Source organism: Pogona vitticeps, chromosome 1 (assembly GCF_051106095.1).
Source record: "Pogona vitticeps strain Pit_001003342236 chromosome 1, PviZW2.1, whole genome shotgun sequence".
In the NCBI taxonomy this organism is placed as follows: domain Eukaryota; kingdom Metazoa; phylum Chordata; class Lepidosauria; order Squamata; family Agamidae; genus Pogona; species Pogona vitticeps.
In genome coordinates, this window is record NC_135783.1 from 59,846,390 (window position 1) to 59,856,960 (window position 10,571).

Consider the following 10,571-nt stretch of genomic DNA (forward strand, 5'->3'; position numbering starts at 1 on the left):
GGGAGAGAGACTTTTAAACTTCCTCCCACAGGAGGACAGACTGGCTCTATCTTTGCTGTCCTTCCTCAAGCAGGAGACCTTTCGTCGTCGTTTAGTCGTTTAGTCGTGTCCGACTCTTTGTGACCCCATGGACCAGAGCACGCCAGGCCCTCCTATCTTCCACTGCCTCCCGGAGTTGTGTCAGGTTCATGTTGGTTGCTTCGATGACACTGTCCAGCCATCTCATCCTCGGTCGTCCCCTTCTCCTCTTGCCATCACACTTTCCCAACATCAGGGTCTTTTCCAGGGAGTCTTTTCTTCTCATTAGATGGCCTCAGACAAGTGTTCCCTCAGTGACTGTCTGACTGGGTGGGATTTTTTAAACAGATTGTTATGCATTACTGTTTTGACTGTGTTTTTAGTACTGCTTTTGTTAACCTTTTGTCAGAGTAGTATTTGTTCCTTTTTAATATTTGTATACTTATTGTTTTTAGCTTTAAATATTGTCTTTTAATGCTGTAATTCACCTTTATATATCATTGCTTTTAGCATTAAATATTGTCTTTTGATTGTAAGCTGCCTTGGGTCCTTTTTAAGGACAAAGGAAGGATAAAAATATTTTTAAAAAATAAAAAAATAAAATAGGGGCATAATATCAACTGAAGACCAAAATTCCCCAGAATCAGTCGTCTTTATCTCTTCTACAAAAAGAACTTTATGTCAGCAGAGAGTTCAGTCAATCCACAGACTGGGAGAAATCATGGCAAAGACCTTGCTCCTTCAAACAGATTCTCCTTCTTAATGATTATACGGCCGCACAGCAGAAGAATCCACCACCCCCAAACACAGGCAGAAGCTTATACAGCAAGAGGCAATTTAACACACACACAAGACTGCAGTTTAGGACTTTGAAGGAAAGAGATGAGCACCTTAATTAGTAACCATGGTAGATTCCTAATGGATATGAATAGATTTCTTCAACTTCCCAGCCTCAACTAAGGCTGGGAAGTAAAAGCAGAATGTTGGTGGGCACTAATATTCTGCAATAGGGGTACAGTTGTAGTAGCTTCAAAGTTGTCTTACAACATGACCTCCTGTGAAGCATACAATAGTTCTGAATCTTACAAAGGCCCATGCTTCAAACTGACATGTTCCCCCTTGTCCTAAACACTTGCAACCAGTGCTCAAGATTAGTGGTTCCCAAACTTGGGTAATCTAGGTGTTGTTGGAGTGCAACTCCCAGAAATCTTGGCCACCACAGCTGGTGAAGGCTTCTGGAAATTGTAATCCAAGAATACCTGGGTTACCCAAAGTTAGGAGCCACTGCTCTAGATTAGTGGTACTCAAACTGGAATCTCCAGATTTCTGGAAGTTTGAGAACTATTGTTCTAGATCAGGGGTGTCAAACACAAGGCCCGCGGGCCAAATCCGGCCCGCCAGACCTCGTCTGATGGCCCGCGGAGCCGCCGCCAGCCTTGCAGCCTCCCCTTTTTTTTTTCAATGAATTTACTCCATGCCTGCACGGAGTAAATTCATTTAAAAAATGGCTCAAGTTAACAAAAAAAATATTTTTACTTACCTTCCGGGACCTGGCCCGACTTCTTCCTGCCCCACACTGCTCCCTGGGTGTCGGATGTGACGTCATCACGTGACGTCCATCCGACATCTCCAGGGATCAGAGGAGCGCGCGGACGCCGCGGAGAGGAGGGGGGGCGGAAGGAGAGAACAGTCCTCCGCAGAACCCGACCCGCATCTTGCGTGCACGTGAGAACGGGAGCATCCTACCTCCCTGGTTTGTTTTCCCCCTTTTTTTCCAGGGTGGGGCGGGCTCGGCCTCCCGGATCGCCTTTGGAACTCCCCCCGTTTTCTTTCCCCTCCTTCCTTCACAATCTGGGGGCTCAGCTTGCACGCCAGCCTCTTCTCTCCTCTCCCCCCCTCGTCCCCTTTCCTCTTCCCCCACCCCCTCCTTTCTTTCAATAATTGATCGCCACCCTAAATAATAGATCCCGGGGCTTTTGTTGGCCTCCCCGGCTCGCGCCCCCCCGCCGCCCACAATGTCCTCCCCCCGCCTCTCCTCCCAGTTATTTATATTTATTTATTTCCTATGCGCCCGGACCACTTTACGAGCTCCCCCGGCCGCCCTTGTAAGGTGTAAGGGACAGCCAGGCTTTTTGGGGGGGGGAGAAAGAGGGGGGGCAGGAAGGGAAAGGGAGGGAGGGGGAGAGAAAGAGAGAGGGAGGGGAGAGAAAGAGGGAGGGGGAAAGAGAGAGGGAAGGGGGAGAAGGGGAGAGAGGGAGGGGGAGAAAAAGACCCTGGGAGGGGGGGACAGGGAGGGGGGGAGCTCATGGCGAGGAGATGAAGGGCTGGTTTGATGTGCGTTCGTGCAGAGGGGCTTTTCTTCTCGCTTGCTCCCTCGCAAAGGCTTTCTCTCCAGCTCTCCTTCCTCCCCCCCTCCCGGCTTTTTTTCTCTCTGTCCCTGCCCTTTGATGGGGACCAAACTGCTGAAGCGGCCCCCGATGAATTTGAGTTTGACACCCCTGTTCTAGATGAAACTGATAAAAGCTGTTTTGAAGGCTTCTGCTCACTGTCAGCATTGTCTACCTCGGAGTAACCTGGACAGTTGCAGGTTGCTGACTTAATCAGAGAGACTACCAGTTCATCTATCACAGAATGGCGCACTCCCTTCCAGAGATTTGGAATTATAGTACCCTCTGTAATGTTTGCATCCTGTTTCACCCTGATAAATTTCATATGCTTAACTACAGCCTTAAGGTGCTATCTCAGAAATTGAGGCAGCTGTTCTTGAATGTTTAGTAAACAAAATATAGAGCAGGAAGTCATCAGCCTTTTGATGTTACCCAATTCTATGGTCTGGAAGATCTCTCCCAACAGCTTTTTCTGTATGTTAAACAGCATTAGTTAAGTGAACCATGAGAGACACCACATCATTCTCTAGAGGGCAAAGTAGTATCCATGGTAATAAAACTAAGAACTTTTCCAGAAAAAATGCTGAAGAAACAGACCTGCTATGCTCGTTTGCTTTTCAATATGAGACAATTTAGTTAAAATATTTCTTCCTCACCTACTGGAGGTGGGCGGAATAAAACCCTCACAAAATCAGCTTTGAAAACACATTACAGTATGCAACATAGATTGAAAATACAAACAGCTGAAACCTCAGAGTAAAACACAGAAGAGTTTTGGTAAACTCAGGAAAGCTTGAAAAAAAATAATGACATTTCAGCATTTGTCTAAAAATGGCCAGGGAGAATAAATCGGGGAGTTGCAGAGATGTGGAGCCACTGCTCAAAAAGTCCTGTTCCAACTTCCTTCCGAACTGATAGTTTTTAAAGACAGGGTGGAGTTACCTACATCTGAGGCTTGACCCAAAGGGTCACAGGATTATTGCAGATCAATGATCTAGTTCTTTAAAGGTCAGTATCCACACTTTATATTCAGCTTGGAAATGAACTGGCAACTGGTGTACAGTAATGGAACAATGGAACACATTGCATTAAAATCCCAAATGCTGAAAATTCCAAAAGTTTCAAAAGAGAGGAGTTCTCTTGTCAACATCCATGCATAGTTCATCCCACTGGCCCATATGATATATTTCAAGGTATGCTATATCAGGAACATCCAAGAGGACTTCTACTCAAAACATTTGCCGTCTGCTGATCCATCAACTGTTCTTTAATGAGTATGTGTGTACCAATGCTCTGCTAATCATTTGATGTTCTTTTCCCAATTAGATTACAACTGCCAGCATACAGACTTTAATGGTGTGCAAAGGTAAAGGTTAAGGTTCCCCTTGACAATTTTTGTCCAGTCGTGTTCGACTCTAGGGGGCGGTGCTCATCCCCGTTTCCAAGCCATAGAGCCAGCGTTTTGTCCGAAGACAATCTTCCATGGTCACATGGCCAGTGCGACTTAGACACGGAACGCTGTTACCTTCCCACCGAGGTGGTCCCTATTTATCTACTTGCATTTGCATGCTTTCGAACCGCTAGGTTGGCAGGAGCTGGGAGAAGTGACGGGCGCTCACTCCGTCGCATGGATTCGATCTTACGACTGCTTGGTCTTCTGACCCTGCGGCACAGGCTTCTGCGGTTTAGCTCACAGTGCCACCACGTCCCTTGGAATGGTGTGCAAGTGAGGGACAAAAAATTGGTTCTCCTACCTTACATTTTAAAGAAGCCATACACAAAGAGTGATTGTGTTTCACTGAAATGTTAATTTATTATATCTATAAAGGTAAACATTTAACACTCACCATCTGTTAATCATCATCATCATCATCATCTTAGAATTGCAGTTGGAAAGGACCCTATGGATTATTGAGTATAGCCCCTGTCAAAAAGGCACAGTGGGCAATCGAACTCCCAAATTCTGGTTCTGCAGCCAGAGTCCTAAACCATTGATCTGTCTAGTAGTTAATATACAATACTGCATTTTACTCACAAGCAGGAGAGTACAAGCTCTGTCAGGAAAACTACAAATCAATGGCAGGCAAACTCTAGTGCAACTTCTGAACCTGGACCTATCAGTTGATTAAAACAGAACGCCAGATCATGTGTCTCAACTTGATATTATTGCATTTCTAGATGAGAAAAGATTTGTTTTTAAAAGCAGCATTGTGGGTACTTTTGCACAGTCTGAGATTTCACAAAAGGTAAGTGCTAATCCACAATGTAATATATAGGGCTCCCCTAATCTAGCCGCACTGTATTTTGAGGCAAAAAAGAACTGCCGATCTCTCCTGGAGGGGAAAAGACACACTTGTGCCCTAAGACAATGGGCCAGATTAATACTGTTCTCTTATCTACCTCTAAGTCAGGCTTATACAATTAATCTCAGCTTTTGCTGATTTCTGCTCCAAGAATGATCTAACCATCAACGCTGATTAATCAATGATCTTGATAGTCTCCAAATCTTGGAAACATAACAGCTGGAAAATAAATGAGAAGCCAATAGAACAAGTGAAATCTTTTCGGCTTGTTGTTTCGTTACAAATTAAACTGGTCTTACCATTGTAAGAGAGTTTTGGTCTTACCAAAAGCCAGAGAGTTCCAGAAAAACATCTACTTCTGCTTCATTGACTATGCAAAAGCCTTTGACTGTGTGGAGCACAGCAAACTATGGCAAGTCCTTAAAGAAATGGGAGTGCCTGACCACCTTGTCTATCTCCTGAGAAACCTATATGTGGGACAGGAAGCAACAGTTAGAACTGGATATGGAACAACTGATTGGTTCAAAATTGGGAAAAGAGTACGACAAGGCTGTATATTGTCTCCCAGCTTATTCAACTTATATGCAGAATACATCAGGCGGAAGGCTGGACTGGAGGAATCCCAAGCCGGAATTAAGATTGCCGGAAGAAATATCAACAACCTCCGATATGCAGATGACACCACTCTGATGGCAGAAAGTGAGGAGGAATTAAAGAACCTTGTAATGAGGGTGAAAGAAGAGAGTGCAAAAAATGGTCTGAAACTCAACATCAAAAAAACTAAGATCATGGCCACTGGTCCCATCACCTCCTGGGAAATAGAAGGGGAAGAGATGGAGGCAGTGACAGATTTTACTTTCTTGGGCTCCATGATCACTGCAGACGGTGACAGCAGCCACAAAATTAAAAGAGGCCTGCTTCTTGGGAGGAAAGCGATGACAAACCTCGACAACATCTTAAAAAGCAGAGACATCACCTTGCCAACAAAAGTCCAAATAGTCAAAGCTATGGTTTTTCCTGTCGTGATGTATGGAAGTGAGAGCTGGACCATAAAGAAAGCAGACCGCCGAAGAATTGATGCCTTTGAATTGTGGTGCTGGAGGAGACTCTTGAGAATCCCCTGGACTGCAAGGAGAACAAACCTATCAATTCTAAAGGAAATCAACCCTGAGTGCTCACTGGAAGGACAGATCCTGAAGCTGAGGCTCCAGTACTTTGGCCATCTAATGAGAAGAAAAGACTCCCTGGAAAAGACCCTGATGTTGGGAAAGTGTGATGGCAAGAGGAGAAGGGGACGACCAAGGATGAGATGGCTGGACAATGCCTGCGAAGCAACCAACATGAATTTGACACAACTCCGGGAGGCAGTAGAAGATAGGAGGGCCTGGCGTGCTGGGGTCCATGGGGTCACGAAGAGTCAGACACGACTAAACGACTACACCACGATGACCATTGTAAGGTGGCAGTTCCTTTGGCTATTAATCAACTTTCTCCATTAGTCAGCTTCCATTTCCATAGTGGACATCATTATGTTCCTGATGCTCTCCATGTTTTCTAGGTGAAAATCACTAACCAGCTCCTCTTTGGGGTCCCTGTTTGGATTATGGCTGCCAACTACAAGATAGACCACATAGCTGCCCTCTTTCTGCGCAAGATTTTAGGCTTTCTGAATACGATTAGACTTGTAACATTATTAAGTAACTTGAGCTTCATTTTCCAATAACCCTTTGCCTGGTTATTCACTATTAAGTTTTGGCTTCATTTACACTTTCAGAAATCTTCCCAATCCCTTTTGACTGATTTATTAAATGATCCCTTTATCTCCATATGGTACTCTTTTTTTAACTCTAAAATCAATTCCACAGGTATTAACCTGAACCCCCTGACAAACTGTTGAGAAACTCAACTTTACCGTATTATCCACCAAAGAATTAGGGACATTGAACTTCAGACTCTGGCAGCTGATTTGAATTTAATTTGCTCTTCCTCATTTTTATGGTTTTCCCCCTTTGTCTGTAACTGGTGCCAATTATTTCACCAATCTCATTAACCCACTGTGGCACCAGGCACTTATGCTGGCCAGATTTAATATATTTCCCTCAACTGTTCTTTCCAGCAGATATCGTAACATCCCTTTAAGAACCACTGGTGTAAGCACTGCTTAACGGAACCGGACTCCATTTTACATATTCTTCTTTAGTGTCCTAAATTTAGAAAGCTCTGTCAATTAGTTAGCTCTGTTATTTCAAATTTCTCTGGCTCCCCCGAGAGCTTAATCTGAATTATGTTAGCAGATAAACAACCTGATTTCACTAAGCGGGTAGCTGAATATCTTGCTATTGTAATAAACTAGGCTGACTGTTTCAAGGAGCCTTGCTGTAACTTGATCATATTTATCTTATTGCAGTGGAAAGTATAATCTTGATTGTATGGTTACTGGTTTTAATGCCAATAAACGTTTTGACAGATATATAAGACAAGTAAATTTCTTTCTTTGATGATATAAATCATTAATAAAAATATTGGCCAAAATCCTGTTGCAGTTATGCAAATTGCTCAAGTTTGGGAAGCAAACAGCCAGTTAAGGAATCACTGTTGACATTATCAGTTGCATAGTGATATGCAATTAATAATCTCTACAGTAATTTCTTAGTTTAAGGCAATTAATCCCACAAAGTTGGGTGTAATGAGGCAAGGGGATATGGCCACTGAATAAAATGGACAAGGTGTTTGGAGGAATTACACCATCTTGCCTCAAATTTGAATGCTTGCTTGTAATTACTATCCAGTAATGACTCATAAAAACCCAGCTTTTAAAAATGAATTGTATTTTTACCAGCAGTCAAAAGCTAGAATTATTAGATAATAGCATTTCCTTTATCCCCAAACCCGGACCTCCATAGATAAGGGAGCTTGCTGAGTGTACAGATCATAATTTATGTTTGAGTGAATTGCCACTCAATGCTCTAAAAGTTTTTTTCTTTTTTTAAAAGCAGGAAGGACGTACATAGAAAGGATCAAGACCCACTTAGATACTGTAGGGAAGGAGAACAAAGAAAATACTGAAAGTTCTGTAGGTTGGTGTAATACTGGTTGCTCTTTGTGCCACTCTGTGCACACCATATATCAGGGATAGGAAATATGTGGCCTTTCAAATGTTCCTGGACAGCAGTTCCCATTGTCCCTCAGTATTTGCTTTGCTGGCTCTAACTGATGGGATCTACAGTTCAACAAAAACTGGATGCCCACATATCCTCCCTATTCCCCAGTTTATACACTGATGTGGAAATGATCGGTCATCATCCTCAATTATGTTATTTGTAAATACAATGGTATGGACAATGGGGACTTTGTGAGAATGTTGCAATAACTATTAAACCCCAAAAGTGAAGTCTCCAGGCAAGAATCCAATTTCACAACTATCACACAATAAAATGTTGCCAATTTGTATGCCAAATATACCAGCTTCAGCAAAAAAAAAAACATATTCTGAAATTACTTTAACATATGTGAGTTAAGATAATTATGCTACATTGCTTAAGGCTTGCTGTACAGCTGAAGATATTTTGTATCTTGTAAAATTTTGTTTTCATCTTGTCTGTGCCTTTCGTAGCAGCCACAGTTGAATGCATTTTGAAATGTAATTTTTATAATTGAATACATTTTTTAAGCTGAAATTTTGCCAAAAGCAATTGTAATTGCTGACTATAGTTATAAGCTTTCTCCACCCGGCTGTGTGATTAAAACAAGAACCATCAGCTGCCAGTGGATTTCTTAGTATCTGCAGCATGGACTGAAAAGATTTAATAGCTAGATTTCAATATGTCCTGTTAAAAATACCAAAGACAAAAGAAAAATAAAACATAAAAAAGACAAAATGTTCTGGCACTTTGAAAGCTAACTCTTATATTTTAGTGTGAGCTTTTGTGGATCAAATCCACTTCCTCAGACATGAAGGAGATTTCATGGCAAATCTTTGTAAGAGACAGTGGTTTGCTTATTATTAGACATAATTTGCAAATTGCGTGAGTCAGTGTAATATTTCACACTTGGTAATGACTTCCTTTTGATATTCAGGTATTTTCTATTTAAGCTTTGTACTGTAAAAGGCAACAGTGGTTCATTGCTGAAGACACCCCTAGCATAGAATAACAATAACTGAAACATGATTGTTAATTATACATAGCCAAAACAAAAGAGACTGGCATTTCACAACTGGGAATGACTTTTAAGACCCCTGTTTGATATTCAGTTCCTTTTTCAGAGGTTTTATTCTGTACAGAACAATTGTAGGTGGTTAATTTAACCCAGCTACAGATAGCAAGACAACATGGTTGTGGTGCTCACCCTTATTATGCTGAATAGGCTATGCATTATTCATGTTCTATGCTGATGTGGTTGAGAGGTGGGGCCACCTGAGAGGTTAAAAAGGCGGAGACTGAGAGGAGAAGAGGGGAGTAGAGTTCATTCAGAGTTAGGGAGGGAGAGAGGGAGGGAGAGGTAGTTGGGAGATCTGAGATGTGATTAGTCTGAGGAGTGAATAGTAACCTGTGAGATTTAAATAGAAGATTGATGCTTGATGAACCTGAAGTAAATACAAATTATTAAAGAAACATCTGTAAGTAATAAACCAGCTTAAGAAAAAGTGAAAACTGAATGGGCCTTCATCTTTCCTAAGTAAAGTACGTCGATTTAGTGATCAACTGGTGGCAGCATGTGAAAAGGTGTTTGGTTTGCCTTCGTGTGCTCTGCGTTTGGAAGACAAACAGGGGCCATGAGGGGCAAATGTCACAATGGTAATGACTCATTACTAACAAATTAAAAAATTCTGATTACCTTTGAAGCTTTAAAGGTGGGGCTGGGAGATACAGCAAGTGCAGCACAATTATTGTAGTGTTTAATATTTTGTAGTGGCCTAGGAAGACTTGGCTAATATTAAGTCCCTTGGAATGGATTCCCAGCATGTGTATATATATTTCTCTTTTTTGTTGCCATGTACTAAAATTTGCCATGTAATCTCACTCTTATGTCTGAGGAAGTGGATTATAGCCAAGAAAATTCACATTAAAATATAACATTGAGTTTTTAAGGTGCCATCATGTTTTTGTCTTTTTTATTTATTTTTCTTTTGTTCTTGCCTAATATGCTTGCATAGACTAACAGGGCTACTTCTAAAACTACCACTGTTAAAAAATAACATCCATTCCTGAAATTCTGTTGTGTAAGCTATGTAGCAATTTTTCAAAAAGAAAATATTTCTGATTCCTTCCTCAAAGGTCCTGAAGCTCCCAGCCGCAATGATTTTCAGTACAGACTTTCCCTTCCCATCCCATGGCCTCCAATGGCTTCCCACAAAGATGAAAGGGATTCCACAGGAGCCTTGGAACCTCTGGAGGAGAAATCAGAAATGTTTCAATTCCAAGAAACTGCTCTGACCAACACCATTCTTAGCCTTATGTACATACAGTAGCTTACAGCTACAGGATTTTGACCATCTTGTAGGTAGCTTTAATATATTTTAAGAAATTAATGAGGCAAGACCAACCTCAGCTTAAAAGAGCATAAGAAATACTGATCACACCTTGGAAATGATTCCTTCAAGGAAGCAAGGAATGTAGTTTACAATTACAAAAGTATGTGACAACAAGCAAGAATGATAATCTAAAATGAGATAACACAGGGCATCATCCTAAAATACAATGTCAAATTGCATAAAACATATTTGTAATGCTACAGTCCCAAATATATTTGCTAGCAAGATTTTGATCTAAATTTTATTGACAAAAACACTTTCAATCGGCAGTGTACCAATCCAACTAAAACTGCACTTTAGAGCCATGGTAATTTGTGATTGTTTGAAAAC